This window comes from Lissotriton helveticus, chromosome 3_1, assembly GCF_964261635.1.
Source record: "Lissotriton helveticus chromosome 3_1, aLisHel1.1, whole genome shotgun sequence".
NCBI lineage: Eukaryota > Metazoa > Chordata > Amphibia > Caudata > Salamandridae > Lissotriton > Lissotriton helveticus.
This window is the reverse complement of record NC_136061.1, coordinates 1,470,091,483-1,470,107,421: the sequence shown is the minus strand read 5'-3', so window position 1 is coordinate 1,470,107,421 and position 15,939 is coordinate 1,470,091,483.

Here is a 15,939-nt window from a genome sequence, read left to right as displayed (position 1 = left end):
TGGAGTGACTTGTGTGGCTCTCACCAGGTTCTCCTATCCAGAATTCCTTGCAAACCTCAAACTTTGTCAAATAAAACACATTTTCCTCACATTTCTGTGATGGAAAGTTCTGGTATCTGTGGGGAGCCACAAACTTCCACCCACCCAGCATTCCCCCAAATATCCCAATAAAAATGGTACCACACTTGTGTCGGTAGGCCTAGTGCCGCGACAGGAAACAGCCCAAAACACAACATGGACACATATTTTTTTCCAGTGAAAACTGACCCTTTTTTCGCAATGTGCCTAGCTGTAGATTTTGGACCCTGGCTCAGTAGGCACATAGGGAAACCCAGCAAACCTGTACATTTTTTTAAACTAGGTATCCAGGTAAATCCAGGATGGTGTGACTTGTGTGGCTCTCACCAGGTTCTGTCATCAAGAATCCCTTGCAAACCTCAAACTTCGTGAAAAAAACACATTTTCCTCATATTTCTGTGATGAAACATTCTGGAATCTGCAGGTAGCCACAAAATTCCAACCACCCAGAAGTTCACCAAGTCTCCCTGATAAAAAGTGTACCTCAATTGTGTGGGTAGAACTAGTGCCCCGCCTGTAAATGGTCCAAAATGTATGGTAGAGGCTTCAAAATTATTGATCAAAAAGACTTGGTTTTCCCAGGAAGTCACCTTTTTTTTACCCAGACTCCCCTGTAAAGCTCAAATTTAACTAAAAAGTCACATTTTCCTCACATTTCTTTGTGGGAAGGTTGTGAGATCACCCAGATGGCACAAGTTTCACACCACCCAGCGTTCCCCTCAGGCTCCGTTTAAAATACTTTTGTGGGTGCCCAAAGCAGGGTCAGACTAAAAACGTATGATAAAAATACCTGCCCTGTGGTTCTTCCTCAGTTTTCCTTTTGTACGTTTTTAGGTTCTCTGCTTTGGGAACCCACACAAATGAGGTATCATTTTTTTCAGGAGAAACACACGGTAACTGCAAAAACGAGGAGAAATAAAGCATTTATCCTCATTTTGCCTGTTTGAGACCAGGTTTTCCCTGGTCTTAATTTTGGCGCTGACTCCTATTTATGCTAAACTTGTAAATAGGGGGCAGGGTCAAAATCAATGGGTGCTTTGGGGAATTCCCACAGCAACGGCCATTGCCCTCCCCTTTCATTCTAAGTACAGCGTGAAAGGGGGCCTTATTATTAAGGCAGCATTAAGCCATGTTAAGTGGCTTACCGCTGCCTTGTAAATAAGACAAAGCACATATTGCAACAGGAAAGTCACTAAAAGTGACATTTTCAGTGGCAATAGGGGCTTGTAAATATTCCCCTGTATATCCATGTTCGCATTCCACAATGTTAGAATGACAGGATTGTAGTCATTAATAAACTTCGAGGCCTCTGATCTTCTCAGGTTGTATGTCTTTTGAGGCGATTTTGTGTCACTGTATGTCTGACTGCAAATAAAAAACTGTTTACTCTTTCTTCTGAAATGGCGGGTTCGGGGACCCAAATCAACACCTTCTGTAAAATGTTGCTTTGTATCAATATTTTCGACGACACTACTTGCCACATCTATGAAATTGAAACAGCAAAAAATGTTGTCTCGGGTCTTTCTCACCACTGTGTTGTGGGATGGCGCATGTTCCATGCTGGTATATAAAACACTGGACAGAGGCATCATTGTCTGTTCCAAATTTTCCTTCATCTTTTATGCATAACAGAATGTGAATTTGTGCAGCACCTCTTGCTTAGTACTCCTTATGCCAAAATAAATCAGTTACTTCACCAAGAGGAGGATTAATTTTATTGCAGAATAAAGACATCATGGCAGGAAACATGCGGTTAAAATATCTGCAAACATTTGCCGGATCTAATGAGCAAAGTTCCCCAGCTATCTGCACTTTGATATCCTTTATGTTTGAGTTTGCGTCTCACAAAAATTCAAGAAGGTCACCCCAGGCATACTCAGCACAACTGAGTGTTGCAAACCAAGATGGTGCCCCTAAGTTTCTCAACATGCATTTCAGCTCACCATGATGACAATACCAATAGTCACTGGTGTCATCAAATTAATCAGGTTGTATTCCAGATTTTTGGCTTTTCCGTAAACTCTCTCAACAAGTTTCCATGCTGATAGATTTTGCAGATCCACTCTTATCTTTAGAATGTGGTATATTTCATAAGTTAGTCCAGACAAGTCACTCTCAAACAATAGATGACTATATAGGGACTACACTGGTGAAATATAGGGGCCTCTGAATATAGTCTAATAGATCTGTCCTCGGCTGCTGGTGTTTGTACAGGCTGAGTATCATACCTACCACCTACTCTAGTAGGAAATAGATGTGGAAAAAAGCAAGCATCTAAGCCTATCTCCCACACACTCAAGGGAGCTCCTTTTGCTTGTTTCATTTGAAAGAGCTCAATTGCATCACCAGTAATCTCTTTAAAATGCAGAGGATGGAGTGTACCATCCTCCATATGTGTTATATTGTGAAAAACATATACATTCTTATAATAAATATTATTGGGTGCAGGATATAATGTTGCTTTTTTTAGTTTACCAAGATCCACTAACTCTTGCCATATTTTTTTGTTCTTGGTGAGGGCAACATTGACTACAATAATAAATGGTTCTTCAACATCTCTCTCTACCCCTATAGTTTTAATATTCTGCTGGAAATCCAATGGCAAGTACATGTGAGGAATCACAGGTCTAGCTGGTGTCAGTGCTATTCCTGTTAAGCGCTCAGAAGTCACTTGCCCTTTCAAACAGTGCCCTATGCATTTCCTGTGGTGTACACTTTCTAGGTATACTTCCTCTTCTTCCATGTGTATCCTGCCAATATTTTACTGATATATGTGTACCATGAGTATTCATAATCAAATATTGTTGCACTTCATAATTATCCTGTTTCATTGGTACCCTGTTGTTTTATTGTCTTTCAGCCCACATCACTAAGAATGTGACATGGAGCTAAAACGGGGACATCTCGCCCAGTCACTGTTTGTTTCCTAGCAGATCACTGCACTAGTATTTTCCTGGCCATCATCTTGGATGTGGTAATTGGGAGTGTCCTATTGAAATCACGCCCGATCGCCAGCTGACACTTCATGTCGAGATACCAACGCGGAATGAGCCTTCATCAGCGCTCGACTCAAGTAAGTTGCAGACACCTGTATACCGATCCCGTCCTCAGCCCAGCAAGAAGCTGCAGCCCACTAGCCAGTAAGGCAAGTGCGACTCCACCAAGGACATATAAGGTAAAGCTAGGCAGCCTCACACCAAGTGTGCTCCCCCCGACGCATTTCTAACAGCTCAGCCTAACTCTAACAGCATGATATAGCTAATCTTGTTCGTGGCTACAGTTAGTTACTTGCATGCCTTATATTGTGACTTTCTAGAACAGCAACAACTCCATGGCACTCCTCTTTACATAGACTTTTTGCATTTTCTCCAGTGCTCAGAAGAGTTACTGAGATTATACAAATGTGCTACTTGTGCATCATGGATCTACAACCTCGCCCTTCATGGAAGTGACGTAACTTCTGTAATATGTATGAAGGCCTCAATCCATGAACATCAAGTTTGTGCTGTTCCTTCTGGCTGTGAATAAGTTCTTTCTTAGGAGTGTGGCTGCTATTACGAACTGTTTAACTCATGTGTTTCCTTTTTCGAGCACATTCAATAAATGTTCCTCCCATCTCAGAAGTTGTACATCTCATCATTCCTACCACACGATTTTTCAGTTGGCTGCAGGTATACTGAGACGCTATATACATCACTGACTGGTTTGGTAGGGGAGGTAGGGGGCTAACCAAGTGACTAGCTCAGTATACAAAAGTGTCCCCTCTTTTAAAATGCCACAACAGGATGACACAACCCAGAAAGACGGCATCCTGGAAGACCCTTCTCTCTGAGTCTTACCAGTAAATTGAAGAGTAAGTTGTTTAAACTTCCAGAGAGACAGGTAGGGCCCTAGGAAGTGGGTTCATATGATTTATACAATGTGCTGATGCAAGCCGCCATGTTGGTTTCACTACTGTTACCTTTGGCAGTACACAACTCTACCATTAGGACTAATCGGAAGCTCTGTTGGAGGTCATTTCCCTGTTTTAGGTTCCATATAAACTATAGCTTTGAAAGGATGTATACTTTGCATAAGAATTGATACGTGAACATTTAAATGTAAAAGTTCTTGTGGAATTGAAGCTAATTCTAACTTGTTATGTGCTGTTCTAGTAGGCATTTTATTTTTCTCTAACTTAGGCTTCTCCAACAAGTAGCTCATGAGCTATTGGTTGCTCTCCAACTATGTGTAAGTATCTCTCCTGTGGGAAATCTTGCCTAATAATTTGAGGATTTTGCTTGGTTAATTAATATATGCATTACAAAATTGAAAAGTGTGTATTTTCAGAAACCTAAATTGAGTGATAGATCATGTAGCTTTGGGAAACGTATTGCTATTATTATTACCATGATATTATTATATTGGTCCCTCGTAGGGTGACCAACCGTCCGTAAATTTCATGGACAGTCCGTAATTTCGGCCGTCTGTCCGTTGTCCGTGAAGGATTCTTTAACGGACGCCATTTGTCCGTCATTTTAACAGGGCACCGGTTGCCTCACCCTAAAGCCGGCACAGCTTGCACCCACCTCCCTTCTTCACTCCGATGCTGCACCAAAGCTCCTCAGATACTCAGCAGCATTGGAGAGGCACAGCAGGGTGGCAACCCTCACACCTCCAGCGCTTGATGACCTGTTAAGAGGTGCTTCGAAGGTGACTGAGAGGGAGGGGCTGCAGGTTCAGGAGCAGCGGCATCTATTCACATGCAAACAGCCCTTAATGTGTCATGTCTCTGCTATTTAGAGGGGGGCTCACACATTCCATTTCTACCCAGGGCCCCAAACATCCTAGACTCGGCCAGATTACACCCCTGATTACACCGAGGCAGCATGTGCTTCTCTTCACCAAGCTTAATTACTGTCACTAAATTGTAAGTAAACCTCGGTTATTCAAACATGCAGTCTATATGTAATACAATAAAGACATGGCACAATCGCACCCACACTGATTAACAAAGTATGGCGGACAATCAGTTCAATCAGTTCTCTTAGAGTATCTCCTGTAAGTACTGTACATCAGAGTGGGGGATGGCATTTTGGACAGAGAGCCTGTCTTCTCTTTGTTTTGTGCAGGAGGGGGCGAGGAGCCCAAGATGATACTAGAATACTGCATGCCCACCCTGATGGATCATGTTCCCTCTCCTGTGATGGCTCCTGCCCTCCCCTCAGTGATGGCTCCTGTCCCCCCATGTGGTGGCTCCAGTCCACCCCCCGCCTGTGATGGCCCCTGTCCCCCCATGTTGTGGCTCCAGTCCACCCCCTCCTGTGATGGCTCTTGTCCCCCCCTGTGGTGGATCCTGTCTCCGCCCTGGGTGGCTTCTGTCCCAGTCCTGGAACGGCCCCTGCAGCGAGGGTGAAGTTATTGATGGGCCTCTTCTCAAAAGGGCTCAGCTCAAAATTAATATGGAAAGGTGGGCAAGTAAGTAAGTGAAGGGATGGGTGAATGGCTGGATGAATTAGTGAAAGGGTGAATGGATGAATGAAAGATTGAATAAATGGATAATGAGAGAGGATGGATGGATTGATGAGTGAGGGGAAGGATGGAGAGAAAATGTAAATAGCTGGATGTATGGGTAGCTGGATGATGGACGAGGGGAAAGATGGATGAGGGGAAGGATAATGGATGAGGAGAAGGATGGATGGATGGATGGATGGATGGAGGGGAAGGATGGATGGATGAGGGGAAGGATAAATGGATGGGAAGGATGGATGGGTGAGGAAGGATGGATGATGGATGAAAGGATGGATGGATGAGGGGAAGGATGGATGGATGAGGGGATGGATGGATGAGGGGATGGATGGATGAGGGGAAGGATGGATGGATGAGGGGATGGATGGATGAGGGGAAGGAAGGATGGATGGATGAGGGGAAGGATGATGGATGAGGAGAAGGATGATGGATGAGGAGATGGATGGATGGATGGATGGAGGGGAAGGATGGATGGATGAGGGGAAGGATAACTGGATGGGAAGGATGGATGGGTGAGGGGAAGGATGGATGATGGATGAAAGGATGGATGGATGGGGGAAGGATGGATGGATGAGGGGAAGGATGGATGGATGAGGGGAAGGATGGATGGATGAGGGGATGGATGGATGAGGGGAAGGGTGGATGGATGGATGATGAGGGGAAGGGTGGATGGATGGATGATGAGGGGGTGGGTGAAAGGATGGATGGATGGATGATGAGGGAATGGATGGATGATGAGGGGGTGGGTGAAAGGATGGATGAGTGGGTGGGTGGATGGTGGGTGGGTGGGTGGATGGTTGGGTGGATGGTAGGTGGGTAGGTGGATGAGTGAAATGATGGATGGATTGATGGATTGATAAGTGCAAGGGTGAATGAATGGACGTATGAGTGAAAGGGTGGATGTAAGGATGGATGAGTGAGTGAAAGGGAGGGTAGATGGACAAAAGGATGAATAGATGTGTGAAGGAGTGAAATGAAAGATGGATGAGTGATAGGGTCAATGGATGGATTCATGAGTGGATGAGTAGATGGATGGTTGGGTGGGGGGATGGATGGATGGAAGGAAGGATGGCTAAGTGAAAGGGTCGATGAAGAGAGAAAGGGAGGATGGATGGATGACTAAAAGAGTGGATGGGTGGAAGGATTAGTAAGTGAAAGGATAGCTGGATTGGTGAAAGGGTAAATGGCTCAATGGATGAGTGAATGGATGGATGGGATGAAGAGTGGATGGATAAGTGTACAGATGGATAGGGTGAAAGGGTGGATGGATGGATGGATAATGGAGGATGAGTGAAAGGATGGATGAGGGGATGGATGAAGGGATGGATGAGTGAAATGATAGATGGAAGGATACATGATGGATAGGTTTGCAAATGGTTGAATATGTTTGGAAATGGCTGGGCTTACTTATATACTATTGCGCGACCTCTGATGTGTCTGTAAAACGTACCTATTGTCCTGAAGTTTTGTCCTGAATTTTGACCTGCTGTCCTGAATTTGTGTCCTGAATTTTGACCCTTTGTCCTGAATTTTTACATTCACCGTCCTGAATTTGCACCAATGCCAGTTGGTCACCCTAGTCCCTCGTGAACTGCAGCTGTCCAACTATTGACATACTATACAATTCTTCTCTATCTTCCTGATCTACTATCTTCAATTTGCTACTTGATTTTGAACTTCCTAACTGTAAATCACTCTTAAAGTTCAACTGCCTTACCTTATTTTAGCAATTGTACTTAGTTTGGCTTGTCTTTATGATAAACCAATCCTGGAAAGCGCTCTGATACTCTTGAGTCCAGCTAGCGCTCTATAAAACCTTTAAATAAATAATAAATAAATAAACACTGTAAAGGCATTCTAAATGAACAATGCTATTTTTACATTACTAGTGGAAATATCGCACTGGAGTGCACTGCACTGAATAGCTGGTAATCTTGCATATGGTGGCCAGTAATGTAATCTTGTATGATGTGTACACAACTAGTAAAATTAGTAGCCCAGGATTGTTTCATTGAACATAAGTAACTCTTACTACTGTAAAGTTTGGAGAGCCCAGCTCTAACTTATAATAACAGGACTTACCTATAATTTGTTTTGTGCTCAATTCATGCCATTCTTATACAAGTAAATGTATAGCAAACTCTTGCCACATATTTCTATTCTCCTGCTCAGTGTTTGAGAATACTACTACATTATGAGTTTGGCTTTTGTAGTGAGTGAAGCAGATACAAGCACAGCTTGGTTTCTTGGAAGAAACTGTGTTAAAACTTCCTAATTTTTTTCTGTAAAACTATCTCCAGAAAAACCTCGCTGCTGTATACCTGTACATAGCAACTCCTCATATTCCCTATTCTCCTGTTCTGGACCACAGAAACAAAACTGAACATCTTCACAAACATTTTCTACATCTGCTACTGTACCATGCAAAATAGCTCTGTATTAATGTCTTCTAAATATTTGGCAGGAGTTGTGACATAGTAAAGTCTCCTTACTAAATTTCACATTTTAGGGTGGTGAACAGCTAACATTCTGAAATGAGAAAAGCTGCTACGGCACACTTTCTTTGATAGAAATGATAGTAAATGTACTTGTAAATTTGTATACTTCCGTACTTTGCATGGATCAAATACTTGCAAAATCCCAAGTTTCTGTGTCCGACTTTTGAATGGAAAGATACGTAGAAAATTTCTCAATATATCACATGTTTTCTGTTGAACACTGCAAATACTACTACCAGTCCATTTATATACAGGGGCTTGTGTACGCCTTCTCTGTATCTCTTCAGCTATCACTTCCTTTACAGTTCTAGGTACCATCACTTCTTTTGGAATAGGACTACCATCCTTTATCTAATAACATCGTCCAGATTCTTCAACTGCATGCACTCTTGTTCTCTTGGAATTAACTTTCTTCGTTAAAGAAAGGCTCAGTACTAAAAGTATGTTTCCATTCACTGCTGAAAATCTAACAATAGTTACATCTATAGACAAGTCTTTTCTTTTGGCTTATTTTCCTCATAGCAAACACTGTTTTATCCAGTGTCCTCATTCTATATAGAATCAAAATAAAAAGCTTCTTCTTTAGAGCAAAGGCCTTACCAACTAGTCTCAACATGTTTCTTTTGTCTGAGAGTGTCTCTTTTATACTTCTTCATAGTTCTTATCAGATCCTGAGTTACTGTACCAAGGAACATTTGAACTCTAATTTCCTTAAACTGCCTCTGCCTTCTGGTTAAACTCTAAATAGATACTTGTATAGCGCACTACTCACCCGCAAGGGTCTCAAGGCGCTTGTACGAATACCGCTGTGGAACCCATCCTGGCTTTCCCTGTGAGGGGTCCACTCCTGGGCACCCCCAAGGTGGAGGCCAGGCATCCTTAGCATTGTGGGGGCCATTGTGGAGATTAAGCAAGCTATTGCCCAGAGTTGCAGAGTGGGACTCCATGATTGGAATAGGCACCGAGGCGAGAATTATCAGGTCCGTGGAATTTTGAGCCCAAGACCCGCCGAGGCGGGGAATTGAACCCTGGTCCCGGGATAGACCTCTGCATCAGGGTCTGCCGCTCTAACCATTGAGCCACACTTCTAACCGTTAAGCCACACTTCTCTCTGCTTTATGGTGCGATTTTTTACTCTACATGTCATGTACACTTTCTCCTTTCTTGGTTGATGTGAAACTTAGCTTTTATTACTTGAGTTTGCTAACTTTCCAGTTTTCCACATTCTATTTTAAGAAATGTCTTTGTTCTTTTTCCAGAAACTCATTTCTCTTTCACCACTTTCTCCATGTTTTGCACCTTTCTTTTCTCATTTGTGAGAAGATAGTATCCTTGTTTCTGTTTCTTTCTTCACTCAATTTTTAAAAGCATTGTAACTGTCTGTACTTAAGTAGAATGTTATGCCTGAAAAGAAAAAGATAAGTACATTTAGCTTTTTATTACATACTATAAGATTACATATTCTAAGTAGTTTACTTCCAACATAAACAGTTGTGTTATTAAATTATAACTAACCTTACTCTTATAATTTCCCTGTTTATGTCTTTGTGACTCTGTGTGTGTCAGTGTATGGATTTTTATCTCCCTGGGTATCCTACCATATCCGTTACTGTGTTTTTGTGTGTCTATACATGTTTAAAGGAGTACTTATGTGGATGGGCGAATAGGTTGTGTCAGTATTTGGCTGCACATCTGAGTTAGCATAGGAGCTCACCTGCAGCAGTGCCATCTGATGTTTAAGTAAATAAGCCGGTATATCAGTGTCTGCTTTAGCAAAACTACGCCTCTCTAAATGTCTACAAAGTGGATGAATGAATAGCTCAGTCTTTGTGTTGGTGAATACAGCGGTATGCAGGTGTCTTCACAAACTGCCTTTGATACTGCTAGATACATAACCAGTTTCTGAGTATGTAAGTAAATGTATGTGTCTTTTTCAATGTGTGACTGGATGAGAGAGAGCCTCCATGCTTTTGAAAACATGTATATCACTTGCATTACAGGTAGTGTAATCTATGTTTTACTTATAGGTTTCTGCAAGTTCACGAGTGACTTAGTGAAACTCAAAAGGGCATCCCTTACCTTTTAAGTAAAAAGCATAGGTTTTATTGTCATATGTACAGCCTGTCTCAGAGGTGGGCTATGTTTACTAAAAGGTGGGTTTAAGAGTTGGTGAAGGGCTTTTAAATGTGAAGTAAAAGTGCACAAACAAATTCTACAGTAGTTGGCCTGACCCATATTTAAATTCTACTTGTTTAGATGGGCGACTAGGTTGTGTCAGTAGTTGGCTACAAATCTGAGTGAGCGGAGGAGTCAACCTCTAGGCGTGCCATGTAATGTTTAAGTAAGTATGCTGGTATATGACTTTCTGTTTTAGTAACTCTATAGCTCTCTAAATGTGTATGTACATGACTAAACAAATAGCTCAGTGCCTGTGTTGGTGAATTCAGGGGTATGCAAGTGTGTCTGCAACTTCCTTTGCTAATGCTGTATATGTAACTAGTTTCCGAGTGTGTGAGTTAATGTATAAGTGCCTCTGTTGCTCAGTGACTGGATGAGAGAGAGAGGCTTTATACGTTTGAAAACATGTATGTCAGCTGCATTATGGGTGGCATGCTTTATGTACTACTTGGCATAGGAATCTGCATGTGCACGTCACTTAAAGGAACTCAAAAGGACATCTGTTACCTGTTACGCACAAAGCAATGTGCCTTTGGCATACCTACAGCTTATCCCAGAGGTGAGATTTGAATACTAAAAGGTGAGTTTAAGACTTGTTGAAGGGCTTTTTTATGCCAAGTTGAGCTGCCAGTAAAAGTGCACAGACAGGCTCAGCTGTAGTAGGTCATAACTAGGTTGTGTCAGTATTTGGTTACATATCTGAGTGAGTGTAGGAGTTTATTTTACTGTGCCTAGGAGTCTCAAACACACATGTGTGTTTAAAGTGTGTCTTACCTTCTAAGCAAATAACACTCTGCCCTATGTCCTATGTATACCCTATAGTAGGGGTAACTTATATATAGTAGACATGAAATTTAAAGCATGGCAAAGAGTTTTAAATGTCAACTGAACCTAGCAGTAAAACAGCACTAGCAGGCCCAACTCATATTTTTAGGGATACCTGCCTGCATGGGTTATTAGAGTATCACTACTTCAGTACATATCTAAATAAGTGTATCAGTTCCTCTATGGGTGTGTCGCTGATGTGTAAATGACTAGTCAGATATATGACTAGTTTTCTTACTCTCTCTATGGGTCTCAATATGTGTATGTAATTGCCTGCATGGATTGAACTGTGTGTGCAATTGGCTTTCTTACTCCTCGATATATAAGTGCTGTTTTGCATGTGACTAAATAGGCAATTGCCTCTGTCTATCTCTCACTGGGTATATGAGTAGCTCTTTGTTTTTCTTAATGGGTAAGGGTGGCTTGCTGCACTGCACAGCGTGCATTTTTCATAAATCTGCCCCAAAGTGGCTTTCTAGTGCCATCTTCATATAAGGAAAGTCATTTTCTCCCCTGCCTCTTCCCTACTTACGGAAACACAGAAATTTCTTAAGCACCTAATTCCCTGCTTTCACATTATTTTGACACTCATATGCATATTGGCTGTTTGTTTCACATTTTTGATCTTATGCTTCATCATTTAATTTAAAAAAAGTAAAATAACAGCAACCGTGGATTAGAGCTTTGTGGGCAAGCAACGCCATATCTGATCTTAGATATCTATTTGAATTTGAAATGGGGGATCCTCTGTATTGCGACACGGATTACATATTGCTATCATTACATAATATTTTGACCAGTGGTCTAATACTTCTAGAACTTACTTTGATGATTATTTTCTAACCTTGTGCACAGTATCGGAAACATTTGAGACTTTTATATCTGGGGATGTTAACTATGCACTCGATGGTGAGTCAAAATGCTCTGCCTGGAAGACTTCTAATGAAGAACGTACAAGCAATATGTATACAATGTTAACTTATATTCTGATTTTCGATAAACCATGAACCCACTTTTTAAATAATGATCTCAGGTTTATGTGTGGAAATGTGCATATCTATATTGGTCCGTTTATACCTGATTCACTGCAATAGAGAATGATTTATGAGCTAATCATCATTGTCTTGAAAAATAAAGTGATAAAATTCAGATGCATTGAAACATGGCAAAAGATTTGACTGATGGTAAACAAATCTCAAAAGTATTAAACTCAAGCAATCCTGACTGGTAACGACAAGTTTGGTCGTTCATTTATTTATCTATCTATTTAGTAATGTATTATTGTTGCATGCAATAAATAACAACATTCAATCCGGAAGTAGTTAGTTAGACAGATAAGTTAGCGGAAATGAAACTGTCAATGTCAAATCTCACGAATAAAACACTCTCGATAAAAAATGCAATGCATCTTCACACTACTGAATTTTTCTTGAAAAAGTTCACGAACAGCTTACTAATTACCAATACACGCTGAAACAAAAACATGACACCACCATGCTGCATGCGTTTTGCAAATGCAAAGAGTCACACATTTTATTTTTAGAACTATATATAGAACCCGTTTAGTGCTTGATAAACACATTTCACGGAAATTAAAGTGAAACACCTTTGTGATACAGTTTCGAAGTGTTAATTTGTGTTTATCAATTTAACATGTAATAATAATTAATAGCAACAGAGATAAATGTAAACCAGCAGTTTCCTACAGAGGCATAATTCCTTATGGCTCCGGTCTTTAGGATGATCCATACAGTGGCAGCTCTGGTTCTTTTTATCTGGCATGGGGACAAGTTCGTTTTTAGCTTGTCCCCAATTGGAGGGGAAAATCGACGTCCGAGAAAATAAGACGTCTTTGAAATCAATCGGGAATCGCCTACCCGGCCTTGTAAAAGGGGAGTTTCGAAATGGGTGGTATGTTTCTGTTCTCTCTGCTAATGTGCTTTGCTATGAAGTCTTTCATAGGGAATGTATATGCAACCCACGTTAGCATACTGTAGGTTCTTTTTTTCGGCAGTGCTGGAAATGGATCCTCGAGACCCGCGTCTTCCTCCTGTTTGCTGACTGGATGGTGGTCAGAGTTTCGTGCCCATTCGGGAGGGTATTCCGAGATGGGTCCGGATGGGGTTAACAGAACTTCCTTAAACCAGGAGCTGTTATGGGAGACTTCTTCTGTCCGTCGTTAGGCTGTTACCATGGTGCCTCTCTTGGCCACGACCGTCCAGGGCCCTGGTTCATGGGTGGTTTTGAACTTGCCTCCTTGGCGTCGATTCTTGATGAGCACCATCGCACCAGGTTGGAGCGTTCATTGCATAGCCTGGCGGCACGTGATAGCTCGGTCATTCCTTCACTTCCTCCTTTCCTGTGCACTTTCCAACCTGGACAGGCAGACAGTAGGTCCCTCCAGGCTCCATTGAACATCATCATCCAGGGGGATTGTAACATTGTGCAGTGCTTATGTACTCACGGAGAACCAGGTTTAGGCATTATTCTGGATCGGCCTGCTCAATGAGGGCGATTCACAGTTTTTTGTTCAGCATACGCATGAACCTTTCTAAATCGCAGTTCACCTGGGGCCATTGTGGGGTAATCCGGTGGTGGTGGATTCCGTGCTGAGTAAGGAACTCAGTGAACTCCTCTCCTTGAAACATGGGCCCATCGTCGCTCCTGATCTTGGCTGGGAGGCAGATGTTGTGAATATTTTCTCCAGGATGGGCGCCACGTGTATGAACACTGTCAACGGATTTACCTCCACAATCGGGTACTTGGAGTAAGCATCTACCAGGACAAGTGTAGTTTTTCCCTCCAGGAGCTCCCAAAGTCTATGCTCAGCTTTGACCAAGGGTCGTTGCAGGGTTCTTCAGTTAACACTGGAGCTGGGCGCTCTGCAGGCTGGTTAGCTGGCAAGCCTGGCACTTGTGCACCAGCTCTTCTACCACTGTCTCTAATTCCGAGAACCACACCTTCTCTCGGATCCGGGATTTCAACTTGGTGGTGCCTTGATGTCCACTATATGGGTGGACTGTTGCTGAAGTTTCTGGGAGATCACTAGGTGGGAACCCTGCAGAAGGATATCTTCTTCAATGGCACTGAGTTTGTTCCTTATTCTCCACATCTTGGTTAGTTTGACCTTGTTCTCCGAGGACCAGTCATTTGACTGCCAGAGAAAGTCTCTCAATGACCCGCTTTCTACAGCTTGGAGGGTCCTGGCATTACCTGGGTCAAGCTTAGCCATCTTCTGGATGTCATCCAAGGTCATGGCTTGAGGGCACGCTGTTCTTGAGAATATTATGATGTAGTGCTCCGATTCATCGGGAGATCCAGTTGTTTTCCCCGGTATGGGATGACGAGATAGAAAGTCTGCGGGGTTTTTAGCCCCTGGGCGGTACACCACTTACATGTGGTAGTGTTGCAGCTGGACAGCCCACCTCTCGAACTGAGGCATTGAGTCTAGAGCTGATTCTTTAAATAGCAACACTAGTGGCTGGTGGTCGGTCACCACGGTGAAGGGTTGGCCGCTCTGATACAGGTGGAAATGATTGCAAGCCCACTTGATGAGTACTTTGCGCTTAATTTCTGCGAATCTGGATTCAGTTGGGTTTACCGACTTACTGGCAAATGCTAGCGTGATCCATCGTCCCGGCTCCTGTTCTTGGGTCAGCACTACACCAAGGCCTACCGGATTTGCATCTATCAGCAGCTCTGTTCGATGGGCTGTGTTGAAGCATGCGAGGGTGGCCTCACTGAGGAGGGCGTTTTTAATGCATTGGAATACCTTGTCTTTCCGAGTGCCCCAGGTCCATTTGGATTCTGTTTTGGTGAGGGTTCACAGCGGTTTGGCCAGGGTTGCGAGGTCAGGGATGAACCGCCCGCAGTAGGCAGCCCTGCCGAGGAAGCTCCTCACTTCTGATGAAGTGCTGGGGGCCGGCGCATCACAGATGCTTGTAACTTGCGGGGATCCACCTGAATACCCTCTTAGTTCAACACAGAGCCGAAGAACTCCAGGAAGGGCTGGATGAATAAACACTTTTCTCATTGTCACATCACACCATGCTCGCTGAGGCACCGTACGGTGTCTTTCAGGTGTCTGTGGCGCTGTGATCTTACCTCAGTCGAAAGGGATCTGCACACACTTAGATTGAAGGAATATAAGCTAGCCATTAATGAGGAAAAGGTCACTTATTATTTCAAAATGACGGAATCCATAAAATCCCCAAGGGAATTTTTCACTGTGATCAATTCCCTCATAGCTCCTACGGCCTTTGCTAACACCGAGGTTTCTCAGGATTTGTGTGATAAAATGGCATGTTTCTTTTACGCCAAAATTAAGGACATATACTCCTCCTTGGAGATGTCCAACGCTGGAGGATCAAAGTCACATCTTCCATCGGATTCTCTGGCAGCTCCTCTGAAGGAATGCCGCTGGCGCTCCTTTCCTCTCCAACTTCGAGAGGACACTGAGCAGTTGTTAAGTGGAATTAGGTCTGCCTTCCCCCTGGAGCCCTGCTCCCTGGAGATCCTGAAATTAGGAGTGGAGGCTATTACTCCACCTTTGACTTTAAACCCTAATGCCAATATCCCACTGCCTGGAAAACTGTGGTGGTCAAACCTCTGTTAAAGAAGCCCTTCTCTGGACCCTGCGGAACTAAAGAACTACCAGCCTATTTCCCCATTGCCTGGCCCAAAATCTTGGAGAAACACCTGAACCTCCATCTTAGTACTTATCTGGAGGAACATCAGTTGCTTGATGGCTCGCAGCATGGGTTCAGAAGTGAGCACAGTACTGAGACGGCGTTAACCGTTGTTTTGAACAACATTCGGCAACAGGTTGACGCTGGTCATACCACTTTACTGA